The sequence below is a fragment of the Herpailurus yagouaroundi genome, unplaced genomic scaffold, assembly GCF_014898765.1.
Source record: "Herpailurus yagouaroundi ecotype Mexico unplaced genomic scaffold, PumYag 295, whole genome shotgun sequence".
Lineage (NCBI taxonomy): Eukaryota > Metazoa > Chordata > Mammalia > Carnivora > Felidae > Herpailurus > Herpailurus yagouaroundi.
The window spans coordinates 1,457,217-1,484,310 of record NW_024412512.1 but is presented as its reverse complement, the minus strand read 5'-3'; the positions used below and the strand labels follow the sequence as shown (position 1 = coordinate 1,484,310).

Here is a 27,094-nt window from a genome sequence, read left to right as displayed (position 1 = left end):
CCCCAGGCTGGGACTGCGTCCGGGGCAGCACCAGCCTTCCAGGCAAACACCCAGGAGCTGGCGTGTCCTCGATGGGCCGGTCTGGGCGGGAGGCGGGGCCAGCACCCAGGGCCCACGGAGATGTGTTCATTTGAACTTCTTCTAAAACCAGCCAACGAAAGATGAATCACATATTAATATTTTTTTTTCAACATTTATTTATTTTTGGACAGAGAGAGACAGAGCATGAACGGGGGAGGGGCAGAGAGAGAGGGAGACACAGAATCGGAAACAGGCTCCAGGCTCTGAGCCATCAGCCCAGAGCCTGACGCGGGGCTCGAACTCACGGACCGCGAGATCGTGACCTGGCTGAAGTCGGATGCTTAACCGACTGCGCCACCCAGGCGCCCCCACATATTAATATTTAATAACAAACCCAGCCTAGTTTATGTTCCTCCTTACCAGGGTGCAGTTGTAAAACGTAACCTTCCGTATCGCCGTGTGGAGGAAGGGGACCCCAAAGGCAGACGGGCCGCCCACGTGGCCCTGCGGTCAGGTGAAGCCGGGAGCCGAGAGGGTTGTGCCTAAGGACCATTAAGGCAAATTCCAGAAGCAGAATTTTGTGGTGAGAGGTTGGCCCTCCTGGGGACACGCAGCCTCCTCCCTGGGACAGACTGGCCTCCACACCCTGGCCCCTGGGACCTACCGCCCCAGGCACAGAGACCTCTGTTTGGGCCGTGTGGCCCAGCAGGTGGGGTTTCCTGCAGCCCTCATTCCTGTGCGCCCCCAACACCACCCAGCCCTGACAGAGGTTTAGGTTCCTCACAGGGGGAGGCCAGGGGCTGCCTCTGCGGGTGACACTGGTGTCAGCAACCTGGACGGTTTCTGCCTCCAAGAAGGGACATTTGGCTCCAATAAAAAAAAATAATTACCTATGCCGGTGTTTCTGACCCACAATGACTGTGCCCAGCGGTCACTGGGCCACGTGTGGAGGCATCTGTGGTGGTCACGACAGGGAGCAGGGGGGCTCTTGGCATCGAGGGGTCGGGGGCCAGGGATGCTCAGCCCCCACAGTGCCCAGGACACCCCAGAAAGAGTGACCGGCCCCCATTTGAGCCGTGTCAGGACGGGAAGACCCTCCATTCCTTATCTGGGGAAAAGCAGTTGAGTTCAGTCCTGCTCACGCTAGACCCAGAATAGACCCCAAGGACTCACACGCGTGAACCTGTGTCTGTGAGTCGCCCCCACTCAGCGTGTATTATTTCTGTGTGCGCAGCACCCCAGGACCTCAGCTGTCAGAAAGCTACAGAGCGCAGTCTCCCGGGGTCAGTGGAGCCCCTAGCCTAGGGGTCTCACCCTGCAGATCGTGCACGGCCTTCCCCATCCTCACAAGGCCTTACCGCCGACGTCCCACAGTACCCCACTCCTGAGTCACCTGACGCTCTGCGGGGCCCCATGCCGCTGTGGCCACCAGGTGGCAGCACAGCCCTCTCCACCGGCTGGCATTTCTGGCTCCTGGTTCCTGCATCCCAGAAACACCGCAGTCTAGACACCAGCCGGCGAATTCCTGTCCCCTTAAGTCAGTCTGGGGGGAGACGTTCATGATCCCAGTTCTCAGTCACCGTCTCCCACTGCATTTTCGAGGCTGTCTCGCCAGGGGCCAGATCACGGAACCCAGTGGCTTCATAAGGGTCTGGGCGGGGGCGGCAGGGAAAGGGGACCCGCCCCGCATTGCTTTCACACCAGCTCGAAATGCCACTGGGTCCCGGGAGGTCATGGGCCAGCCACCCGCCTGTCTTTGGCTCTGAGTGTCTTCCCTTTGCTGCCTTCTGGGAACCGAGAGTCTCAAACTGAGTGTTCAGGACACAGGTGTGCTCACACTGGGCCCCACTGAAACCCAGCAGCCCGGAGAAATGTGGCCCCCACGCACCTCGGTCCAAGCCCCTCCTGAAATGGGTCAGCACCTTGCAAACGTTAAAGCTGGTCTTTGTCGCGTTTCCTAGGCCCCCTGAGGCCGAGACCCTTGCCACGTGCTTTTCCTGCGTGTCGTCTGATCGATCCAACCACGCGAGTTTCCAAGGGTGTGGGGATGGGGACAGGGCACCGCCGGCTCCCAGCAGACATTCTAGGGTGTTCGTTCCAGTGTATCAGCCCCGGGTATCGTCTCCCCGGGAGGCTGCCGTAACCTGGGTGCTGAAACAGTGCAAGTTCATTCTCTCCCAGCTCTGGAGCCACAAGTTCAAGATCAAGGTGTCACAGGGCTCTTCCTGCTCAGGGAGAACCGGGCCAGGCTCTCCCAGCATCATTGGGGGGATCACTGCAATCTTGGCGTTCCTTGGCCTGTAGAAGCATCACCCCATCTCGCCCCCATTTTCACGGGGCTTCCCCCAGCCTGTCTGCGTCCACATGGCCTCTTTTAAAAAAGATGCCAGTATTGTGGGATGAGGGCCACCCTCCTCAGGTATGACCTCACCTTAACTAGGTACCCCTGCAGTGACCCCATTTCCAAATAGTTTCTCATCTGCCGTGCTGGGTGTTGGGGCTTCAACACATGCATTTGTCATAGGGACGCAAATTAACCCCAACTGCCCTGTGGGGTCCCAGCCTGGCAACCAGCATCGGTGGTGCCTCCCGCTTTCTTTCTGGGAGCCGGGATCCCCCCGGGGCCCCAGGAGGTGAGAGGGCAGGGTGCCAGAGCAGACCCAGCACAGGACCGGCCGGGGCAGAAGAAAGTGCCCCCTGCTGCCATCTGCACAACTGATCCTTTTCCAACAAAGTGCCACCTGCTTCCTTGGAGCCTCACAGGTGGCAGCATGGTGGAGAGCTACCGAGGGGGATCTGTGGGCCGTACGGGGGCCACAGCCGCCTCCCCTCCCCTCCGCACACTCCAGGACCGTGTCCTCACGAGTCTGGAGGGACGTTAATCCTTCCCAGCGTGGCGCATCCTGCTGCAAATAGTCCGGGGCCCACCGCCCTGAGCCCACTTCTTTGGGAAGTTGGTCCTGTGGGCCCTGAGGCTGAGACAGAGCCTGGTCTGGCACTCGTTGACAAGCTGTCCCAGCAGCACTGGAGGCTTGGTCAGGACAACCCCTGTGTTGTGGACAAGGAAACCGGGGCTGAGAAAAAATGACACCCGGCCTCCACGCACTCCCCTCTACCTCAGGACCAGCAGACAACTGGTCCTCACTTCCTGTGGGGCGTTGGGGGCTGTGCCGGCCCCTTCCTGGTCCTGGCCATCTGACTCGTGTTCACGGGCACCAGGATCCCACCGTCCAGATGCTCCACACGACCAGGGCCCCAGACAGGGGCCACCTGAAGGGAGCCTGAGTAACCCCAGCCAGTGAGCGGTGGGGCTGGGCTCTCCCCCCATCCGTCAGGACCCCATATCCCAGGGCCGGCACCGGGTGTGGCCAGGGGGCACTCGCCCTGCATGCAGGAGCTGGGATGGCACCAAGACCCTCTGGGATCAAGATAAACAGCACATTAACGTAGAATAAAAGTGAATTAATTTGTATTAACGGTAACTTATTTATCCTAATTTGGTCTAATTTGATTTTATGTAAAAGTAGAACATTTTACTAGAACACTGTTTATTATTTCCACGAATGAGGCAAAGTCGATGTGAAAATCCAGTGAACCAAATTTCAAAATGTTAATTGAGTCCAGACAGGATGGGGCACTCTGGTTTCTCCTCTTGGTTCAGGCTCCAGGATGACTGTCTCAGCACTGTTACCAGGTCTGTCTCGATTTCACACGTTGGTATTTCAGCCACCATGGGTTTTGTGCCTTCGTTTTGATTTTTTATCACAGAGCGTTAACACGATTTCCCTTGATCGCTGGATTTTGGGCGTCCCTCGCGTTCTGTGCTTGCGTCTCATCGCTGTCCTGCAAGGCGCCCACTGCCCGTCACCTCAGGACACACACATGCCCTTCAGATGCGTGTGCACCTGCATGCTGACTGGTTGTGCTGTGGGGAAGCCAGCCACACGGGGCAAGATGCGAGGCCTGCTCTGGGCACGCCAGGGATGGCAGAGGTGGAGAGGGAGCCCGGTGACCCCGCGGTTCCAGCCCTAGGAATGTGCACAAAACGATTGCAGAGATGCTCAAATAAAGACACGTGCACAGATGTTCACAGCCGCACAATTCATGGGAGCCAGAGGGTGGAAACAGTCTATATATCCATCAGTGGGTGAATGGATACGCACAGTGTGTCCACCACACGTGGGAATATCACTCGGCCACAAGCAGGAGCGAGGCGCCCACCCCCGCCGCCCCGCGGACGGACCCGGAACTCACGACGCTCAGGGAGGGAACCCGACACGAGAGGCCCCGCGGGGTGTGAGTCCGCGTGCGTGGAGCATCTGGAACCGGCTCATCCACGGACGGGAAGGGGGCTCGTGGGGGCTGGGAGCTAGGGGAGTGGTGATGGCCGATAGGGAGGTGGCTTCCTTTTCGGGCTGATGGAATGTTCTGGAACTGGTAGAGGTGGTGATTGCAGGACACTGTGAATGCGCCCAATGCCACTGAAATGTTTACTTTCAAACGGTTAGTTTTATCGTATACAACTCTCACCTCAATTGTAAAAATGTGGGCAGGAGGAAGTAAGGCTTTAGATCGGGCACGCAGATTTCGGCTGTGTTCACAGGCCTGCAGGCATCTGATGGTGGCCTGGGTGCTGGCCGACACGGGGCCAGCGAACCGCAGACCTGGGTGCCCCCAGGGCCACCGTGTGCTGTACTTCTGCTCACCCCAGGAGGGATCTGGGACTCCTCCAGCCCTCTGCAGGAGGAGACGCTGGTGGAGGCCTGGAGCACCTTGGCCTCGAGACTCTGGGGTGTGTGCGAGCCAGCCGCCTCTCTCGGATTACAGGGGGAGCTGTATTCCCCGGGGAGCTTCGTGTGCTACCCCACCCTCCCGCCCACAGGGTGTGTGCGTGTGTGCGTGTGTGTGTGCGTGTGCGTGCAGAAAGCCTGCCGGGCCGCCTCTGCCACCCCAGTCCCGGAGCCTCTGAGGGCAGCTCGGTGTGGGCAGGGCCTCTGCTGAATCAGATGTTGCTCTGTTTCGGTTTTCTCCTCCCCGGCACTTCCCCGCCTCAGCTCCGCCCACTCGCCACCTGCAGCTCCTCTGACTCCCATGCGGTTTGCCCAAACCGTGTGTCATGGAGGGGCAGCCGCCGGCCTCTGCTTGACCTTTTTCCTCAAATGCCACCTGAGCCGTGCGCCCCTCCAGGAGGCATGTCGGACCCCACAAGCTTTCTGGGCGCTCTCTGGCTGCCGGCCAGGAAGGAGCAGCTGTTGGGCCTCGGCTCTGCGTTTTGCTGTCCCCCGGGGCTGCTCCCCAGAAAGCCCCTTGCGTGTGTTTGGTGGTTACACACTCGCCAGGCCCTCTCCCCTGCAGCCTAAGTGCGGCAGGAAGAGGGCGCTGCCGGTGGGGTTCCCGGGGCCAGGCCAGCCCTCATGGGAACTGACTCCAGGCGGATTTCATTTCCCAGCTCCGTTAAAAAAATATCGCTACCGTTTGAATGTCTTTAACGCGGACGACACGTTGGCCTTCAGCACACCGACAGTGTGTCACATCACTGTCTGGTCCTGGGCTTTCTCATCCACCAGACGGGCCTTCCCCTCCTCCCTTCCAGAAGGACAACCTCAGCTCCACTGCCTTCCCGGCTCCCGAAGCCCATGCCTCACACAGGTGCTCCGGGCTGCTGGACATGGGAGCCTTTCCTCTGTGCACACACGCGTGCCCTGGAAAGACTTTGTGCTTGGGCAAGAAAGGCCCCAGGGCACAGCAGGTCCTGAATCCCCAGAACCCGCGAAAGTCACGCCCAATAGGATCACGCTTTTGCAGGTGTCACTAAGTTAAGTCTTTTCAGATGGAGGGATTTTCCTGATGTGCCTTCAATGCAACCGTCGGTGTCCTTATAAGAAGGCAGAAGGGGGGCCCCTGGGGGGCTCAGTCGGTTGAGTGTCCGACTTCGGCTCAGGTCATGATCTCACGGCTCGTGAGTTCGAGCCCCGTGTTGGGCTCTGTGCTGACAACTCGAGCCTGGAACCTGCTTCAGATTCTGGGTCTCCCTGTCTCTCGGCCCCTGCCATACTTGTGCTCTGTCTCTCTCTGTCTCTCAATAATAAATAAACATTTAAAAAATTTAAAAAAAAAGAAGGCAGAAGGGGATTTGACACTCAGGTGCTCCCAGGAGCTGGAGGAGATAGGAAGGACCCTCCCCGGAGCCTCCAGAGAACGTGCACCCCCCCCTGCCTCCCCCTGGCACTGTGACCTCCGCCCAATGATACCGGTTTCGGACTCTGGCCTCCGGAACTGCAGAAATACACTTCTGCTGTTTTACGCCAGCAGATCAGTGTGATTTGTTACAGTAGCTGCAGGAAACGAATCCGGACTGCACAAGGGGGGGCGGGGGTTACATTTCAGCAGCTGTACCTCATTCACCCCCACAACTCAGCTGCTCTCCTGGGACCCCGTGGCCTGCCGTTTCGGGGGGCAGGACCCACAGCTGATGGTGCTCTCCCCGCCAACGTCGTATACCTGTTTGGGGAAAGCGTCCCGAAAGGCCCCATTTCATCCCTGAACGTGGGTCGTGGGAGACACAGCTCCTCTCGCGTGTGGCGTGGGGGGCGTGGGGGAAGGTGTCCGCACCACTGCGCAGAGGCACGGGGCACAAAACTAGCAGCTGCTCAGAACAGAGGGGCCCCTGCCTGTCGTGTTCAGTCCCCACCCCCCACCTGTGACCTGGATCAGGCCAGACAAACCGAAGCCCCTCCCAGCCCCAGGGCCCTTCGAAAAACCGCCAACTCTGTGCACAGCGATACAAGCCAACTTACGTCATCCTCCCAAACACCGAGGCTGCTGACGGCCTCGCCCGCTCGCGCTCCCCAGAGAGCTGGCGTCCGGATTCAGCCATCGCCCACCAGCCTGAACCCTGCCCGGTTTTGTTCTGTCTCCGCCCGGGGCCCTGGAAACACGGTCCTGGGTTTGCGATTCCCAGCCCGGGACTGTTGGCTTCCTGGGCTCCTCCGTCCGTCCGGAGGGTCCCCACCGTGCCGCCTCCAGCCAGGCAGAGTGGGAAGAACACAGATGTGCCTTCGCACCTCAGCTCTGTGCACGGCACCTCTGTCTTCGGAATGGAGGGCGGTGGGCAGCTCGCCGACCCTCCCAGAGCCATGCAGATCGCGAGGCAGGACGCCCCCCCAGGCCCCTCCCTGTCACCCTCGCAGGCTCCCTGGACCCTCGACCCCTCGGCCCCTCAGCTGCACGGTGTCCAGGGTCTGGGCCCCAGCCTCGATTTGGTCGCTCCCTGCCTGCCCTACGTTTCTGGTGCTTCCTTGTCTTGCCCTTGACCCCTCCCGGTTGTTAGACATCAAGCTGGCTATAAAAGGCAATTCTGATCTAAGAAAAAGGAGGACACGGGTGGCCTGCTGCCCGGGCCGAGATCGGCTTCTGCTTCTGCCTCGCAGCCGGGCGTCTGGGATTAATTTGGATTCCCAGAATACCATCGGGGGAGGCAGCACATGCTGTTAGGATTGCGTAGCGGCTCCTGCTCTGCTGCCCCAGGCCCAGCCCAGGGTGTCCCCGCGCCTGCCCGCCCACCCGCTGCAGAGCTGGCTCAGGGGGGCCGGCACGGACCGTTCTTTTCTGCCAGCAGCTGCTCCCCGTGCAGGGGGGAGGCAGCGTCTGCTTGCGGAGGGGGGCAGGGGGCAGGTGGAGGGAAGCCAGGGCACATCCTGTCTCTGGGCCCATCAGGCTTCCCTCCCCAGCAGGCAGGTCTCCCCAGTGCTCCCTGCAGCTCCTGGAGGGAGCTGGGGCCATCTGGGGCTCGCACGGCCCCTTCTCTTCCCCGGCAGATTCCTGCCCAGGCCGTGCTGCAGGCAGGTGTCTCTGCTGCCCAGCAGCAGGGACAGGGCCAGGAAACCGCCCCCGTCCCTGCCCCTGGGGAGCTGGCCGCGCGCAGGTGCGCACGCATATCTGCAGCTGGTGAGAGCCGTGGCACGACCCGCTCGCCTCGCCTCACACTGTCACACGTGTAGCCACAGTTGCTTTTAAGAGCACGGACGGGTCCCGGGACCAGAACGTTTCCCAATCACTGGAATTACGGTTCCAGGAGCGCTTTGTCTCGTCTCCCTTTGAGGCCGGTGCTGCTGCGCTTCTCAGTTCATAGGTGAGGAGCCAGGGAGTCCGTCCAGATTCAGCTTGCCCTGATCCCGCGGCCTGGGAGCCACAGAGCTGGGCCTCAGCGACCTGACCCACTGCCCCCTTAGCTGCTGGGAGAGCACTCCTCTAGTTAACGTCCTTTAAAAGATTAAAATTAAGGGTGCCTGGGTGGCTCGGTGGGTTAAGCATCTGACTTTGGCTCAGGTCACGATCTCACGGTTCGTGAGTTCGAGCCCCATGTCGGGCTGTGTGCCGACAGCTGGGAACCTGGAGCCTGTTTCAGATTTGGTCTCCGTCGCTCTCTGCTCCTCCCCCACTTGTCTGTCTGTCTGTCTGTCTGTCTCTCTTTCAAAAATAAATAAACATTAACAAAGTTTCTTTTTAAAGTAGGTAAGGCAGACCCCTTTGCCGTGGTGGGGGGACGGTCGCTCGATGAATCCAATGCCGCCGCCTGGCCCTCCACCCAGGGTTGCGACGGTCTGCTCTGTCTTCACCCGCACACGGAAGCAGATGGCTGGCGTGCAGGGCCATGTTGTTACGAGTAGTAAGAGCCGGAATAGGTCTCACACCCTGCAAGGCTTTCACCTCGAGGGCATCTGGAACCGGGCCGGAGAGGGGACCTGTGCTCCCCACTGCCCGTCGGCTCTGGGCGCCGACCCTGGCCCTGCAGTCCCAGAATTGTGGGTGGGAGTCAGACCCGCTGCGTGTACGAAACTTGTCTCATGTTCTATTTTTAACCCAGCTCCCGATCGCTGATTCTGTGACACACGTGTTACCGATGGGACTCCTCTCAGCTCCCCCAGGACACGATGGGCTGCCCCTGGGGGCAGCCACCTGAGTTTCTGCAAATCGGATCCAGTCCTAAATGCATGAGGAACACCCCTTAAGGGGTGAGCCCAACCCGAAGGCTCAGAGGGCGCCGGCCTTGGGGGACCTGGAACCCCAGGGAGCAGGTGCTGTGTTCAGCTCAGCGCCCTCCTCACTCCTGTCCCTCTGGTTTTTGCCTACGTTTTCCTCTGGAGGTTGCACGTGGACCTTTGTCAAGGGGAACACGGAGAAACAGGGTACGGTGTTACTGCTCAATGGAGTGTTAGCTGGACTTGGAGGCGGGCGCCTCCGACCTGCCCGGGGCCGTTCCAGGAGATGCAGTGTTTGCTCCTTGGGATGAAACAAAGGACAGTTGTTTGCTCAGGCGTCAGGAGTTCCAGTCTCACCCAGGCGACACGGGGCCGTGTCTGGGGACATCTGTGGTTGTCACCACCGGGGGTGCTCTTGGCATCGAGGATGTGGGGCCAGGGATGCCACTCCGCCCCACAGGGAGTCAACTGGCACCGAATGTCCACAGTGCCCAGGGGAAAACCGCATTCTAGAAAGTTCCTACCCCACCAGGCCTTACCTCCACCCAACCCTGGGGGTCCTTGCCTCCCAGATCCTTCGGGCAGGGAGCTTCTTGTTGTTTGGAGCCCCCAGGAGCTCCCTCCATTGGTGACAGACCCTTCATAGCGAGATGTGCATGTTGCCTTCTGTGACGTGCCGTAGGCCTCACCCAGTTTAAATGATTACTTCACAGCCTTAGATAGATGCCGCAACCCCCCCAACTTCCGCAACCTCCCCCAACTTCGGGGACCTCAGGGAGGCGGTTGCCTCGGGGGCCGTCCGCTCAGCTCCCCGCTTCTGCATTCTGGGGGCTGGCAGGGCCGTGCTTTTGTCCACTGGAAACCCTTGAGATGCTGTCAGGAACCAGCCTGGTTTATTTGGATTAATCACGGAAGGGGTGGACCAGCACGGTATTTGTTTTGGTGAAATCGAAACCTCAGATCTCAGCATGAACGTTCACGAGGACAGACATTCCCCAGGTCAGTGAGGGAAAGCGCAGTGCTCCCCGGGGTCAGCCCGGGACAGCAGGCAGGCCGGCGGCCGTCCAGCAGAGCCCCACGTGGTGTTTGTGCAGCAGGACCGAGCCCGGGAGGCACGCTCCGCCCCACTGCTCGCCCAGCCAGCGGCCGCCCCCCTCCCTGCAGCCCCTTCCTCACCGGCACCCAGTGGAAACTACGCTGGAAACCCGGCTTCCCATTTTTGGAGGCGCTTCTAGAAACTAGACGTCTTTCCAGCTTGAAGGGAGGTGACCTTTTCGTTCAGCTTCTAATTTCTTCCCCTTCAGCTTCAAGGAAGTTAAGGCAGAAGTGATACTGGCTTGGTGTGGGGCCGTGAATTCTCCGCCTTGCTTCTCTTTCTCATGAACCCTTCCAGACTTCCTTTCTCCGGGCGCTCGTCAGAGAGCGTGAAGCCGGCACGGGGTGAAGGCCCATCGTGCGTCAGAACGCCCCCAGTTCACGTGGCCCTCGTAAGAACTCAGTTGACACATCTGGAGGCTGCTCGCCATCGGGGGGGAAAGTGAAGTCCCGCAATCAAAAAGCCGAGAAGAAAAGATCTTCCTTACCGGGGACCCGCGAAGGGTTCAGGGCCCGGGGATGCTGGCTGGCTGTGCAGCTGCACCTGACGAGAAAGAGGAGAGAGACGGTGTCCACCGGGGACGTGACTGGACCCGCACGGAGAGTGCGTGCGGGGTGGACGATGGCCCACCCAGGCTCACGCTGACCGCTGGCCGCACGTTGTTATCACGAGCCTTGGGCTGGTTTCCTGGCTCTCCTGCGTCTCAGCTCCCTCGTTTACGCAAAGGAATGCCGGGCGTGTTTGTGCCGTGGAGAAAGACCCACCTACTGCCCAGAGCTGTCGTGTGCGTTAAATTGGGGGAATTCACGGAAAAGTTAAGTAGAAGGCCCAGCGAGGGTGTGTGCTAAATACGGGCCGGTCTTCCCACTGTCCTCACCGCTGCCATTTCACCCCGGAGACTTGCTCGCAGACTTTTCCCAGACACGCAGCCCCGTGCAGGGGTGGGTGTGTCACGATACCCAGTGCATGGCACACACATCATCCTGAGCTTTACCTGCTGGCCCTGGGCGGCCTGGGCTGAGAGCGTGTTCCTTCCCAGAGGCTTGGCTTCTGCTGGGTTCCCCAGAAGTGTGGGGCCACATTTTATGTTGACTTCTTAGCTCTGGGTTCTAAGCCACTTAGGGTGAGAACAGGGCTATGGCTACCAGGCCTCGGAGGAGCCCCGCAGGCCCAGACGGAGGCAGACCCAGGGGTGTCCCCATGCCTCTGCACAGCCGGGTAGGTTTCCGCCTAAGTCTCCCTTTCTCTGAGGAGGAAACCCTAAGCAAGTCCTGGCCTTTTAAACAGGACATGTAGCTTCTTCTTACTGTAACATAACATTCGCCATCTCAGCCACCACCAAGCACACAGCTCAGCATCAGGCACACTCACGCTGTTGTGTAACCAGCCCCACCACCCGTCTCCAGAACTTTCCATCTCCCCAGACTGAAACCCTGTTCCCATGAAGCACTGACCCCCCAGCCCTAGCTCCCACCATCTACTCTCTCTGTGGACGGGACTCCTCTAGGGACCCCCTGTGAGTGGGGGTCACGCGGGACGTGTCCTTCTGTGTCTGGCTCCTGTCACGGCGCACAGTGACCTCCGGGTCCATCCACGTGGTGGCAGGTGGCAGGACGTCCTTCCTTCCTGAGGCCGGGTCACATTCCGGCGTGTGGATGGACCACACTGTGTTCACCCTTCATTTGTCAGTGGACACTCAGTGGTTTCCCAGCTGTGGCCATTGTGGACGATGCTGCTGGTGTGCAACCACGGGTGTGCAAGTGTATGTTCAAGTCCCCGCTTTCCGACCTTTTAGGCTTATACCCAGAAGTGGAATTTCTGGATCCTATGGTAATTTTATATTTAGTCTTCCTGAGGAAGCTTCACAGTGTTTTCCACGGCAGCTGCACCGTTTTCTGTTCTCACCAGCCGGGCACGAGGTTCCGGTTTCTCCACATCGTCACCAACCCGGTTATTTCTATTGCTGCTTGTTTGTTTTTATCATAACCATCCTACGGGGTGTGAGGTGCTATCTGACTGTGGCTTTGACTTAATTCTCTAATGGTTAATGACCAGTGATGTTGACCATCCTTCCCTGTGCTTCCTGGCCATCTGTAGGTCTTCTTTGGAGAAGTGTCTATTCGGGTGCTCATTTTCAGTCAGGTTTTTGCTTTTTTTTTTTTTTAATGTTTGTTTGTTTATTTATTTAGAGAGCACGCATATGCACGAGCGGGTGAGGGACAGAGACAGGGGGAGCATGTCCCAAGCATGCTCCACGCTGTCAGCACAGAGCCTGATGGGGGGCTCGATCCCACGAACCACGAGATCATGAGCTGAGCTGAGATCAAGAGTCAGACACTTGGGGCGCCCGGGTGGCTCAGTCGGTGGAGCACGTGACTCTTGATCTTGGGGTAGTGAGTTCGGGCACACTGGGTGTAGAGATTACTTAAAACCTTTAAAAAAAAGAGTTGGAGTTCTTTATATAATCTGCATATTAATCCTTACTGCTTGTATGATTTGCAGATGATTTCTTTCATTCTGTGGGTTGCCTCTCGCTGCACTGAGAACGTCCTCTGATGCACAAGCTTTTAATTTTAATGAAGTCCAATTTATTTGTTGATTCCTGTCCTTTCGGTGTCACGTCCAAGAAGTTTGTACTCTTCATGTACCAGAGGACACTTTTTTTCTGGTTTTCCTCCTCAGAGTCGATCACTCCAATCTCATAATGTGAGAAAAGCATCAGACATACCCTATTTGAGTGACTTCCCACAAAATCCCTGGCCAGTCCTCCTCAAAGCTGTCCAGGCCGTGAAAAACCAGGAAAATCTGAGAAACTGTCTCAGCCCTGCGGGACTGTATTTTCTGGGGTTTCCAGAGAAACAGAACCAATACGATATAGAGAGAAAGAGGATTTCTATAAGGAACTGGCCCGTGTGGCCAGGGAGGCAGAGAAGGTCCAGGAACGGCAGTCGGCCAGCGGGAGACCCAGCAGGGCTGACGGAGCGAGCCCTCGACTGAGCTCAGGTCCGAAATGCAGAGCAGGGCCGATGTCCCAGCTGGACGGCCAGGCGGAGAGCGCATCCTCACGGGGGAGGGCAGCCCGCGATGCTCGGGCCTCGGGCTCAGAGGGCACCCTCACCCCCACCCCACGCACCGGGCACGCCCTGGCCACCCTGGTGGACACATAAAACTAACCGTCGCCACACGTGCATGCGGAGTGGAGTCCTGTGTGGGGTCCTACGGGAGAAAAGGACGTGGGGGAAATATTAAGGAAATCTGATTCGGTTAGTAATAACGTGTCAGTGTTGGCTGGCTCACGGGACAAATGTACTCACGCCAGAAGTTAGTAACAGGAGAAATGAGGTGTGAGATGTACAATCCTCACGGTTTTTCTGTCGAGCCTAAAATGATTATAAAAACTAAAACTTATTTTGTTCTAACCAATAACTGACAGAGGGACTGAAGAGACGGCACCAAGCGAACACGGCACACGGCCTCACTGGCTTCTGCTTTGAGCCAACAAGCCGTAAAAAGAGCCTTTTGCCGATCAGGGACCATTGCTCACAGCCTGGGGCGTAGGCGATGATGCCTCCAGCCCCCAGGAAAGAAAGCAGGGCAGAGTGGAGGCGGGGAGGCATGCTGGCACGCAGCATGGGCACGCAGGGGGTTCCTCAGAGATCGGTAGGAAATGGCTAGGAGGGCGGATTCTTTGCAACTTCTGCATCAGCGGTTCCCACAAGCTGTCTGCGCGCAGAGCCCTTGTGTGTGCGTCGGGCATGCCGCACCAGGCCGTTCCCGTGTCCTCGGAGAGACGAGGGTTGCTAGGTTACCGGGAGCATCAGGAATCCAAGGAGCGATGTGCTTATCATTGCGTTCAATTTTGAAAACGTAAAGTAGATATTGACATTTAAAAAGGATAAGAATAGTATCGAACCGTGGCTCGTAAGCCCCGGGCTTTGCTTGCACTTCTCCCGATTCTGTGGCATCTGTGTCTGGAGGGGTGGGTGGACGGAAGGGCGGACGGACGGACGCAGACAGACGGGACGGGTGGACGGACACCCGGCATATTTTCAGGGTCCGTCCGCACTGCAGCGTGTGTGTGGTGACGTTTTCAGTGACAAACGCTGTATAACCGTGTGCACAGGGCCCAGGGGCTGCCAGGCTCCCGGGACGCAGGGCTCAGAGCGCTATAACCAGGCCGACCCTGAGGTTGGGGTTCCCACGATGGGTTCCCACGAACCCGAGGACGGGTACGTCAGCAGACAGTCTGGAGCGAAGGTCAGAGCACGGTGGAGGAGAGCAGCCCCGGACGGGACAACATTCCCACAGGGCTGGCGTCCAGCTGCCGTCTGTCCTCACCCTGCTCCCGGTGGAGGAACAGGCCCTTTGACCGCCCTGCTGGGCCCGGGGGCAGCTACTGACTTAAAAAACAACAACAACAAAAAGCCCAGCGAAAGACAACAACTCACGGGGCGCCTGGGTGGCGCAGTCAGTTAAGCGTCCGACTTCAGCCAGGTCACGATCTCGCGGTCCGGGAGTTCGAGCCCCGCGTCGGGCTCTGGGCTGATGGCTCGGAGCCTGGAGCCTGTTTCCGATTCTGTGTCTCCCTCTCTCTCTGGCCCTCCCCCGTTCATGCTCTGTCTCTCTCTGTCCCAAAAATAAATAAAAAGCGTTGAAAAAAAAATTAAAAAAAAAAAAAAAGACAACAACTCACGACGTGTTTTATGAGGTCTGTTCGCTCCCTGTCGCTGTGCAGAGAGCCCGCCTGGGACTGTCTCCCCGTGGCTTGTAAGTCTGACGCCCTTCTAGCTGATCGGGGTGGGTGGCCGTTCAGTTCAGCCACCCGCCGGCCCCTCCCACTCCTCGTGCCAAGCCCAGGAAAAGGCGGGCGGCTCCAGACACCTGCTTGGTCTCCGGGCAGCCTGTCAGCGCCGTGCCCGTGCGGATGGTGCCGTGTGCACGTGGTTCTCCGGCTTCCTGTCCCGTCTGGACGCCTTCTGTTTCACCTCCTTGCCTAGCCTCCCGCTCGGGACGTCCGGCGTGACGCTGAGCGTCGGGCTCTCGTCGTGGGTGTGGGCATGAGTGTGGCTTTCGTGGAGGCCCCCCACCCCGATCAGGTTGAGGAAGTTCCCTCTGTTGTGTTCGGTGAGTGTTTCTACGACAGAGGAGCGTCGAGATTGGTCAAGTCTTCCTCTGCGTCTGGAGACGGGATTGCGTGGACTTCGTCCTTCGTGCCGACGCGGGTGTCAGACCAACCGTGGGCTTCGTGGATGGGACCCCCTGAAGGTGCTGCTGGCCAAGGACCACAGACGGGTGGTCAGGGTGGCGAGGAGGGTGGGGGTGAGGATGAGGGGCGCTGCCTGGGCGGCGGGAGGGGGTCCTGACCGTACGCGAGCCTGCACCCCTGCTCCCGGTGCCCAGAAAGACACACACTTGTGTGCACGCGAATTGTGCGTGTGTGAAACCGGGGTCGCCCGAACAAGCTCTGTGGATCACATCAATGTCAGTTTCCTGGTCGTAACAAATGGAGCGTTTGTCCGGTGGTGACGTCAGCCGTGTGCAAGGCGCTGCTGTTGGGGGAAGCTAGGGCAGAGTTGCACTATACGTTTTCCTGCAGTCATGCTTGGGAATACGTAGTGATTCCGAAAGTAGAAATAAAATTTAACGTTTGTTTACTTTTGAGAGAGAGAGAGTGTGTGTGAGCGGACGAGGGGCAGAGAGAGGGAGACACAGAACCCAAAGCAGGCCCCAGGCTCCCAGCTGTCGGCACAGAGCCTGACACGGGACTCGAACTCACAGACTCTGAGCCAAAGTCGGACACTCAACCGACTGAGCCCCTCAGACGCCTCTAAAATTTTTTTTTTTTTTTAAAGCTAGAACTTAAAAGCAAGAAGGACGTCAGAGAGCTGAACGGAAGAGTCTGGCCATCCTGTGCTGTCTTGTCTGAGCAGACTCCCGGGTGGGCCCTGGGCCAGGCACAGGGTGCTGTGGACGCGAGGGGCAGAGCCCCGTCCCTCCTTTCTCTGGCCCCTGCAGAACTGGAGAGCCTCAGGCCGATGACCCTGCACTGTTTGCAGTCACTTCCCAGCAGGCGGGAGACTGCTTCATAGCTGGAGGCCTAAAGAGCCATCCGCCACCCCCACTAAGCAATTCGAGTCCAGAAAGTGAGAATGTGGGTGGGCTCCTGGGTCAATGCGTCCCTCCCACTAAACACCCTTCTCCTTTTAAGAGCCTCCTGACCCTCCCCTAGCGAAATCAGGACCCCCGTTCATGCGTTGGTGACTTCTTGCACTGACGAAACGAGGTTTCTGATTCTGGTTTGTGGGATCACACGCTTCTCCCCAGGCCTGTGAGCTTCGCGGGGAGGGGCGGGCCTATTCCCGAGACCCCGTGCGTGCCGGAGCACTGCTGATGTGTCGTGGATGAGGCCCTGCCAGCGTCCTTTCACCAGGTGACTGGCCGTCCCTGACCTCTGTGATCTCTTGCGTCAGCGTGCAGGAAAGCAAAGGCTTGTGAGGACCCGAATCCTGGTTCCCCGAAGCAGGGCGTGGCCGGACCTCCCTATCCGGGCGGACGCCTTGGCTCCACTCTGAGCCTCCCAGCCCAGACGTCCTGGCTGTTGCTACTTGAGGCTTAAGGCAGGGTGCCCCTCCACCCCACCTCCGCACTGCTGATACGGAGCCAGGCCATTCTCTCCGGGGGCATCCTGGGGGCTGGGGGTAGGGCTGAGCAGCGTCCCAGACCCTCACCCCTCAATGCCAGGAGCCCCCAAGTCATGGCAACCACAGACGTCCCCAGACATCACTTAGTGTCCTCTGGGGGGAGGAAGGAATTGCCCCCAGTTGAGAATCACCGACCCGTGGTGGGGAAATCCTCCCTGTGGACAATCTCTTGCTTACAAGTTTGTATATCTTGAGAGAGAGAGAGAGCCAGAGAGCGAGAGAGAGAGAGCACACACGAGGGAAGGGCAGATTGAGAGGGAGAGAGAGAATCCCACGCAGGCTGCATGCTGACAGCAGAAGGCCTGATTCGGGGCTCAAACTCGTGCACCGTGAGATCATGACCTGAGCTGAAACTGAGTCGGACACTTAACTGACTGAGCCACCCAGGCGCCCCTGGACACCTTGTTTAAGGGAAAACGGGTTGGAGCGGGGTAGGGTCAGAAGGATACAGGTGCTGCGCCGTGAGAGGAGGAAGATGTGGAGGACGCGGCCGCACGAAGGCCAGAGGCTGCCGGGACCTGCCGGAAGACGTGCCTGAGAAGTGCCAGAAGGCTTCATGTGCCACCACGTCCAGTGCCGTCGAGAGCGGCGGCCCGCCCTGGAGTCCACTCATCCGGTGGAGTCCTGAGCTGAACCGGTAGCGGCCGGCCTTGTCTGGTCCCGGCATGAGCGCTCTGGTGACAGGCGCCCGAGTCTCCCCTTCTGCCAAACGCTGGTGAGCAGACAGCGAGACCCACTGCTTCCGTCAGCTCACGATCGCGGGCACGTGTTGGGGGACCCTTACGCAGATGTCAGAGAGGCGCGGATGTCTCGCTCTCCGGCTGTGGACGTGGCTTTAGGGGCTGCCACGCGAAGTGAAGTAAATCTCACGGAGACCCTCGGCGCCCTTGTCTGGGCACGGGCCCCGTCCCCCGCGTGCTCATCGCCTTCGGGTGTCACCGCCTCCGGGTGCTCTGGTCGGGCACGCGTGAGCCCGGGTCTGTGACTGCTTGTCGCTGCTCTGTCTCGTGTCTCCCCTCTGTATCTTCCGTGTACGTACGCACCATCCGGGCACCTGTCCGTCCGCCTCCTGCTGAACCGTTCGCACTGAGTTCCTGATTCCGGGCCAGCCCCTCCCGTTCTCGCTGCCTTCCCTGCTCACGTTTGCAAATAGCTTCCCCTATGACACAAACGTGTCTGGCTGTCCCCAACACGTCTACTCGTTTCATTTCCCCGATGACACCCACCTCAGGATCACGCCAGCTGCCTCCTGCCCTCCGCCTCTGCCCCCTTCACTGCTGGGGGTGGCGGGCGGAGGGGGGACCCCGTCCTGGCCCCGTGCCAGTATTCAAAGATGGGGGCTGTTGCCTGGACGTTTCTTCCTCACTCAGTGAGTAGAGTTGCAGAAGGAGGCAAGGGGGCCGTTGGGGTGGCTGCTGGCCTGGGGTCAGCTGTAAGGTTCGAGGCTGTGGAAGGTGGGGTCACTGGGAGGAGGGGCGAGATGTGACCAGCTTCCCTCCCACGTGACTCTGCAGCAAGAGTCCCCGTCCTTATCTGGGGGGGGGGGGGATCTGCACCTCGGAGCTCTCAGGGAGGAAAATGCAGCAAACAGCTCCCCTGAGACCAGCCAGCCGGATTGTGTCAGCAGCCTACCCGTCCCCGACTCCAAGTCTCTATGACCTCGCTTCCCTCGAAGCCCAGAGCCCGGGCAGAGAGCCCAGAGGCACCCCTCCCATGATGTGTTTCATCCTGACAGCGACCCTCTCAGTGGGGTGAGGACTGGCCGTCACCTAGCCCCCAGGGGACACTGGGCCACACCTGGGGACATCTGTGGTGGGGACATGGGGAGTCCTGGCATTGACGGTGGGGCGAAGGATGGCTGCTCAGCCCCCATAGTGCCTGGGATGCCCCTAGAGAACGCCCCGGCCCCACGTTTGGAGGCTCCAGGTGGGAGCCCCTCTGGAGAACGGGGATGAGTGGAGGACAGCACCTGGCGAGCGGGGTGACGGGAAGTGGGGCTCGCAGGATGGCCCAGGGGGACTCGGGAAGGAGGCTTGGGTGGAATGTCTCGGAGAACTGGGGTTCGGGAGTGTTCTTGGCGATCTCGGGAGGGGCCGCGTGTGTGCGTGCGTGTGCACACGGATGCGTGTGGCTTCGACTGTCCTGTCCATCACCCCCCGCCCCGAACTGTCACCTGTCGGTCATCTGTGTCTGAATCTATATCCACCTATAGACACACCCTCTTTCCCCGTCACCCTGCCTGCCACCGACCCACTTACCTCTCTGCACACGCTTCCGTTTGCAAGTGGTCTGCGGGCTAAACGTCTCCCGCGCGAGAACAGAGGCAGAGCGGCACGCTGACGCGGCCCCGGGACCCCCACTGGCCCGCGGGCGTGCTCCCAGAGCTGGCTGCTGCTGCTTGCTCCCGGCCCAGGGCCCGGCAGGATCCCGTGCTGCACACACTCCTCTCCTCGGCCCAGTTCTTGTCTGTTACTTGTCTAGAGCCCGAGAGCCTTGTGGAATGTCCCACCTTCTGGACTCGGTGTCCTCCCCGTGGCACAGGGGGGACGGTCTCCTGGAGAGGAGAGCTGACAGCCGCGGGAGCAAGAATGGAATCAGAAAGCCTCGCCCAACCGTGGCAGAAAGGACCGCGGGAGGCAAAGCTCGCACCTGCCGTGTCAGCATCCTGGGGCCACCTGGTGGCAGAGTCACCAGCCACGGGGCGGCCTAAAACCGCACGGACCTATTCTCCCTTGGCTCCGCAGGCCAGCCGTCTGAGATCGAGGCGGGGCTGGGCCGGGGTCCCTCCCGAGGCTCCAGCAGAGGGTCTGGCCCTTGGCTAGTGACAACGTCACTCTAACCTCGGTCCCCGTGCTCCCGCGGCCTCTGCTGTGTGTCTGTGTGTCCAGATTCGTCTCTTCTAGTGAGGACGCCATCATCTTGGATTAGGGCCACCCTACTACAGAACAACCTCTTGTTAACTTGATTGCACCTGCAATGACCCTGTTTCCACGTGAGGTCACATCACAGGTGTGGGGGGGTTAGGACTTGAACGTATCTTTTTGGGGAGCACGATTCAACCCACAGAGGATCCTGACACCATCAGGGGAGCATCATGGGCACACGAGACATTTTTACCCGAAAGATGACCTAGCTGTCAGCTCCAAGAGGGAACAGCCCTGTGCGGAGAGGCAGTGTCCTCCCCTCGGGAGCGTCCCGCAGCCGGGGGCACGTGGCACAGCCGTGACTCGCCCGCCAAGAACGGCTCACCGAACGCGCTCTGGCTTTCAGACCTGGTTCGCCCACAGGAAGCGGACGGTGCTGGGGGAGCTGAGCGGAACCTTCCGGAAGCACTTTGCGAGCCCTGGTTTATCTTCTAAGTAAACCTTTTCCTTTTGGATGGTCTTAGATTTTCAGGCCGGTGGCAAAGACAGCTCAGAGAGCGCCCTCCACCACCGGGCAGCCTCCCCTCCCGTCGGTCTCGGACGTGACTACGGTGCCTTGTCACAGCCAAGAAACCCCACATCGGCGCATCGGCCTCCACGGCTTATCCCGATGTCACCAGCTCTGCCGTTACTGCCACTTCCGGTCCCATTTGGCCGTCACGTTTCCTCAGGCCCCTGTTGGTTGTGACAGGTTCTCAGACTTTTCCTTGCTTTGTGACGCGGACAGTTTGGGGGAGGACTGGCCAGGAATTTTGTAGAAAGTCTCCCTGCTGGGGTTTTCCCGGTGATGGGTTTCTGGGAGGAAGAACCCAGACTGAAGTGCCCTTCTCGTGACATCGTTTTGGAGGTCAGTGTTGTTGACCTTGGTGCCAAAGCCGAGATGACGTTGAGGTCATGTTCTGTTGGATCCAAACACAGTATTTATTCTGAGTTCCCAGAGCGGCGTGTTACTTCAGTCTCCTTCTCGCATCTGAGGAAATTGAGTCTCAGAGACCAAGGCCCCCTGGCAGGTGGCCGTTGGGACTGGGATGTGTCCCCGGGCCGGCCCATCCCCTTCCCACTGTTCCCTGTCTCTCGGCCTCTTCTGGGCTCACAGGGACCTGAGTTCTCTGGCATTGTGTCACCCCAGGGGGCTCCCATGTGCAGCCCTCGCTCTGAATTTACAGGCCTGCTGATCAAGTGGGAGACTCATCACAGACCAGGAAAGTCGCTCTAGAAGGTGGGAAATGCCAGCAGCCCCAGCACTTGCACCAATAAGGGGCCCAGCCGAGCTTGGGCTGAGCGCTGGCCAGGTCCGGTGCCGTCCCCAAGCCCTCTGGACGCTGGCCAGCCCCCGGTTCGCAGTCTGTAAAGGTGTCAAAAGGTCAGGCCTTTTAAAAATAGCTCTTAAAGGGGTGCCTGGGTGGCTCGGTCAGATGAGTGTCCGACTTCGGCTCAGGTCATGATCCCGCGGTTCGTGAGTTCAAGCCCCGCGTCGGGCTCTGTGCTGACGGCTCGGAGCCTGGAGCCTGCTTCGGATTCTGTGTCTCCCTCTCTCTCTGCCCCTCCCCTGCTAGCACTCTCTCTCTCTCTTTCAAAAATAAAGAAACTTTATAAAAGAAGAAAATTTGTTTTAAATTAGGGAAGTTCACCCCGAGACAGCTGCTGGAGTCCCTTCCAGACTGACTTGTTTTTGCTGTAGTTTCAACCTTACCGAGAAGCTACAAGAACAGTATGAGGAACCCACACCCCCTCCGTGTGCCGCTGGGGTGCTAGCCCTTCTGCCTGCCCCGCTGGCCTGTTCTCTCTCTTCCTCTCTGTGCATACACACGTGTGTGCACACAAGCACACGTGCTTACGCGTGTGCACGTGTCTGCACACATGTAAGCTTGTGCCCATGTATTGTGCGTGCATGCCGTGTGGGTGTGCGTGCGTGTGCACGTGTTATGTTGCACACGCACAGGTTGCATACATATGCATAGAGCAATGTTTACCATGGACACAGTTATGTGGCCTCTGTACCCATATGGTTCTGCGTATACGTGGTTATAGGTGTTTGCATATTGATCTTTCTGAGCTCTTTGAGATTAACTTGGAGATACCAGTCCCCTAGCCCCCACATCTTGTGCTGGGTATTTACTGAGAACGAGGACATTCTCTTACATAACCAGAAAATCGGGAAACAGCAGAATCGGGAAATGTCACATCAACACCGTCTCATCCAGTCCAAGGTCTGCGTCCAAGTTCCATCACTTGCCCCATCACTCTCCCAGACGTGCCCCCTCCAGGACCCCTCATCGTGTCCGGGTGCCATGGCTTGTTGGTCTCTTTGGATCAGAGGCTAAAAGGAACATCTCCTGAGTCATCTACAATGTTTGGATTACGAGAGAGTGGAACATTTTTAATCTGTGGCCATTTATGATGCTTTTTGTAGGTTGCTTACGTCTGTTGTTAACAGGACATTTTTAAAATTTTGAGAGACTTTGCAGCTAACAAAAGAGGTACAGAGACAGTACAGAGAATTCCCATACACCCTTCATCCAGCTTTCTCTTGGTTAGCATCTTCCGTGACCACCAAACACTTATCAGAACTCAGAAGTCAACCTTCCTGCAATACTATTGACCAAAGCCTAGAACTGATGCAAATTTCACAAATTATACCACCAGTGAGCTTTTTCTATCATCCACACTATTTCAGGATCTCACATTCATTAAGTTGGTTTGTTGATGTCTTATTGATTTGCCTGAGAACTTTATATATTAAGGACCTCAATATTTTGTCTCTTGTTCCTGTGGCAAAGCATTTCTCATTTTGCCTTTTCACCTTGTGGTGGTAAACTAGGAATCCCATAGACCAAAGTTCTAATCCCCACAGGAGGCAGTGGACAGGTCTCCTGGGAGGATGCTGCTGTCTTTTGTTAAGGAGGGAGTCACAGAACCAACATCAGGCACCCAGCAGGGCACGGGCCACCTACAGGGCCCTCCACAAACTGCTCCCACAGACACCGTCCCACTCCCTCCCAAACACCCACCGTTCCCCAGCACAAGCTGCCTAACGGCCACACGGCGCCTTGTAAAAAGCTCAGTATTTTACCCCCCACAGCCGTGCCAGCCACGGGCAGAGCCGCGTCCTGTACCAAATCGTGCTTCACCCTGACCCAGCATCTGATGAGTGATGAGGAGTGAGTGGGACCCGGCCAGGCACTTGGGGGTGGGAGGGGCATGTCTCAGGGTCTGCACCCTCAAAGGCCGGTGTCCCCCTCAATACGGAGCAGGAAGCCTCGTCCCCACAGGGTGGGGCACAAAGCCACATGTGCCGCCCGGGAGTCTGAGCACCAGTGTGCCTCTGCCACTGCATTTGGGGAACTCGGGGGTGAGTGGGGCAGCCCCCCGCCCCCACCCAACAGCAGTGGGTGCTTTTGCCTCCTGTGGCTGGGGAGCTCAGAGACCGCTCCCCAGCCGTCCTGGGCGATTTGCAAGTGAGGACATTGACGCCTGGCACCCAGTCCACTCTGCCCCTGAGACCCCTTTTGTTGTTTCTCCTCTTTTCTCATTATCGAGGACTTTATATCCTTAAGAAAACCTCTGTCGGGGTTGGGGTCAAATCACAGATTAACGGCTTGTCAGGCCGGAATTGCCCAAGCCGGCACCGGCTGTGGGGGCCACTGAGGCTGTCCACACGGCCCATGCCGGGCCTTCCATGTGGCCAGATAGAGGCCAAAGGGGCGAGAAGACAGGTGAGCCCCAAGACGCTCAGGCGTGTGTTCTGCCTTGTCCCTCCATGTGATGAGGGGCCCGAGGGGTCATGGATGCAGGACCAGAGGGTGGGGAGGGGATTCAGCCCCGTCACCCCGCTCGTTTCGTGGCTCCTCGTTTACTCAGCATCTGCTGGGGGGCGGACACTGGGCTGCAAACTTTGCAAAGCCCCAGGGCAGCCTAGCGGGGTTGCCAAGGAGGGAGTGACGCTGAGGCAGCCTGCCCAGAGAAGAGCAAGGCCAGGAAGGCTTCCTGGAGGAGGCCGTGACTGAACTGAGTTGGAAAAAAAGGCAGCCTGGCAGCTGTGAGCAGGCTGGTGGGTGGGCTTGGGGCAGGGTGAAGGATCCAAGAGATGAGGAGTTCCCAAAGCCTGGGCACAGGTAGGTCCCACCAGGTGCTGTAACATCTTGATGATGGTTTCATTTTAAAAGATCCTTCTTAGAGCAGTATATGTGGCCAGCAGAATAATGGTCCCGAAAGATGGTCCTGTTCTGGCCCCAGGACCTGTGAACCTGTTCCCTCACGCAGCAGATGGGACCTTGTCAAGGCCCCTGAGGCGGGGGCGACCCTGGGTGCTCCGGGGGCCCGGCGTCCTCACGAGGTCCTCACGAGAGGGAGGCAGAGAGCCGGGCGGACCCCGCGCTGCTGGCGGTGAGGATGAGGAGGGGCCGCGGGCCCAGGATGCGGCGCCTCTAGAAGCTGGAAAAGTGGGGAGACGGGGCTCCCTGGGGCCCCGGGGGAACCGGCCCTGCCCACGCCCGGGTGTTAGCCCCGGGAGGCCCGTTCTGGATTTCTGACCTCCAGAACGGTAAAGAACACTGGACACGTGTTTTGTCACGGTAGCACCGAGGGGCTTATCCAGTTACCGAGGGCAGGGATTCGCAGCCCTGTTGTTCGCCTGTTCCACGCCTAGAAAGCATCTTTGCCGACCCCCCGCTTTGTTCTGCTAAGCTCCTCGGATGGGTGTCCCCTCCTCCAGTGTCCCTGAGGGGGTGCCCAGAGGCAGAACTCCCGGTCTCCCCGCCTTGTTGCCCTAAATGCTCCCAGGCTCTCCCAGCTTGTGTGCTCAGGTCTCAGAGGCCCTGAGCCCCGCAGTCCCCCTCCTGCCAGTCAGCTGGTTCAACCAGCTCAATGGCCAGCGTGGGGAGCTGGGTCCTGGTAGGGTCCCTGGTGAGTCACTGATCAGCACTCCAGGGGACCGCCCAGTCAGCTGCTGTGCAGGACGGGGTGACCCGCGGCCGGGGATGGTGGCCAGTGCCGCTGGGAGGGGCCTCCTTTTCTCTCGTTAACTCTGTGACGTTTCAGAACAACCCCGAGCCACACAGCGTGTCACATGCATCTGGGCGGCCACCACCCAGGCCTCTGTACCCAGACCCGTCCAGGCAGGAGCAGGACCCCAGGATCAGGGGTCCCTCCAGAGTAGGCCGTGGTGGGCGGGTGAGGGCCAGGGCGGGGGCTGGTGGTTTGCATTCTCAGGATGTTTTCCCCTAAACCGTCCCTCCAGCCGTTTCCTGGCCCCAAGCACACAAGTGACGCTGGCACGTGGCCAGGGCTGGTGGTTTTCCATGCACAGGGCGCAGGCTGGGGTCCGCACCCCTCAACCTGGGAAGCAGGAGGCACGGGTTCCAGCCCCACTCCACCCCTTCCCGGGCTTGTGACTTGGAAACCCTGCACCATGATGTCTCTGCACCTGACACTGATGACATTGGGGCCGGATGATGCTGGGGGGGCTGCTGGCATCGAGCAGGCAGGGCCCAGGACGCCCCAGAAAATGAGCCGGCCTGACGTCAGCAGTGCCGAGGTGTCTGTAGGGACAGTGAGCAGGCGCCTCTCTGCCCGGCCCTCTGGGTTCCACAGTCACGGGGCCTGAGGGTCCCCTCTAGGAGCCGAGCCCCGGGGAGACGTGCCAGCCCTCTCAGCCCCGCGAGACCAGTAGCTTGTCGCACGTGCCCCGGAGCGGTCACGTGTTAAATTGTTCGTGTGCTGCCTCGTTTCATAGAGAATTGAAGTAAGAGTCCGGAAGAGATTCAAATAGAAAAAACCACACACAGCTTTATAAAGTCAAGTGTGGGGCAAGTGCAGGGGCGTGGGGGGCTCCCCCCCGTGCTCAGGCTCCACGGGCCCGGCTCCAGCGTGTTCTGGCATATCTCGGAACCTCACCGCTGAAACTCCCCTCTCTGTGACACCTCCCGTAGGAAAGGTCTGCTTGGCTTCATAGGTTTATTCATAAAGTAAGTGCGTAGCGTATATAATATCTGACTTACGTGTACGTAAATGCAATCTGTGCGCACGCCACACGTAAGTTATACGTACCCATAATGCACATAGCAGCCCAGGCTGCCTCCAGTTGAGGGACCACCCGGCGGGTGTCTCCCCTCTCGGAGCCCAGCACCTCGGGCACCTCCCTCCTCAGGGCCTCGGGAGATGGTCTCAGGCACTCTGCACACCTTATTCCGTGACCAGCACCCTCCCCTCGGGCACCATGCCGCGCAATCTCCCCTCGCTCCATGTGGGCAAGGTCGCTTCCACCCAGGGGAGTGTGGTAAAGGAGACCGATGTCGCCGTAAGCAGGTTCGGTCACGCAAGACTCTTAGGTCACTAGCAGCCTCTCAGTCATGGTCTCCCTTGCTGGCCGTGACCGGGAAAGCTGCCACATTATGAGGGCATCCTGGAGGGGCCATGGCCAGGGCCCCGGGGCGGTCTCTGGGTGCTGAGCATGACCCCAGCCAACAGCCAGCAAGAAGGCAGGGACCCCACTCCTGCAGTCACGGGGAGGCAGATTGTGCCAGCCAGCGGAGGCAGCAGAGACAGGCCGTCCTCTGTGGGGTTTCTGGCGAGAAAGCAGCCCCGGCCGGCACTAGGGGGCCTTGGGGCAGGGACCCCGCCCGGCTGCGTCCCCCTCCTGGCCACCAGAACTGAGACACTAAATGGGTGGTGTTGGAAGCCACCACGTATGTGGTGATTCGTGACACGGCATGGAACGCACACCCGCCGACCAGGGCCCAGCCTGCGTGCCCGAGGACACAGAGTGTTGCACACCCCGGGGCCCAGGTGACTGGAGTGTATGAGCTCGGAACAGACGCGTCGCCAGGCTCCCGTTTTCCAGGTGCGTGACGGCTGGCAGCAGCCGCTTCTGGCCTGTGTCCCTCCCAAGCCGGCGGCCTTGCCCCGCCAGGCTTGCACGGGTCCGGGAGCCACCACTGCCCTGCAGGAAGGAACGGCCCGCGGCCCCTGCAGACTCCCAGCACCCCACACGCAGGCTGCACGGAGCGCGCGGCTGGCACTGGCCAGGCACGTCCGTTTTACTGTTGGCCGCCCGGCCGGCCCAGGCCGCATGCCTGCACATCACCCGGGGCCGCCTGGCGCGGCCCCTGCTCTGGGAACATGCATCCGCGTGCCTGAGTGTGCGTGCGTTTGCGCAGGGCTGTCCTGGTTTGCTCATCTCCTGGTGGCTTTCTAGACCTGTCCTCGAGGAGGGCCCAGATACACACCCACCCCCACACACACGACAAAATAAAACCAGGACCTCTTCCCTGGCTCCCAACAGCCCGGGGACGACCTTTCCCCCGGGAGCAAAGCAAAGCCCGACACACGCCGTCTTTCAGGGGGGCCTCAGGCCTTTGGGGGAGCCGTGAG

The 27,094-nt window shown here is 59.3% G+C and overlaps 1 protein-coding gene and 1 long non-coding RNA gene across 2 annotated transcripts in view; one reads left to right on the top strand and one right to left on the bottom strand.

Annotated features, from left to right (window-relative positions):
• GNG7 (G protein subunit gamma 7) overlaps positions 1 to 27,094 on the top strand; it is a 128,914-nt gene that overhangs the window by 53,027 nt on the left and 48,793 nt on the right. The gene's annotated exons all lie outside the window — the stretch shown is intronic.
• LOC121021438 (uncharacterized) lies at positions 8,853 to 10,456 on the bottom strand. Its single transcript, XR_005786542.1, has 2 exons — positions 10,179 to 10,456; positions 8,853 to 9,303 (listed from the first exon to the last, which is right to left on the bottom strand). It is a non-coding gene; the product is annotated as an uncharacterized LOC121021438 (long non-coding RNA).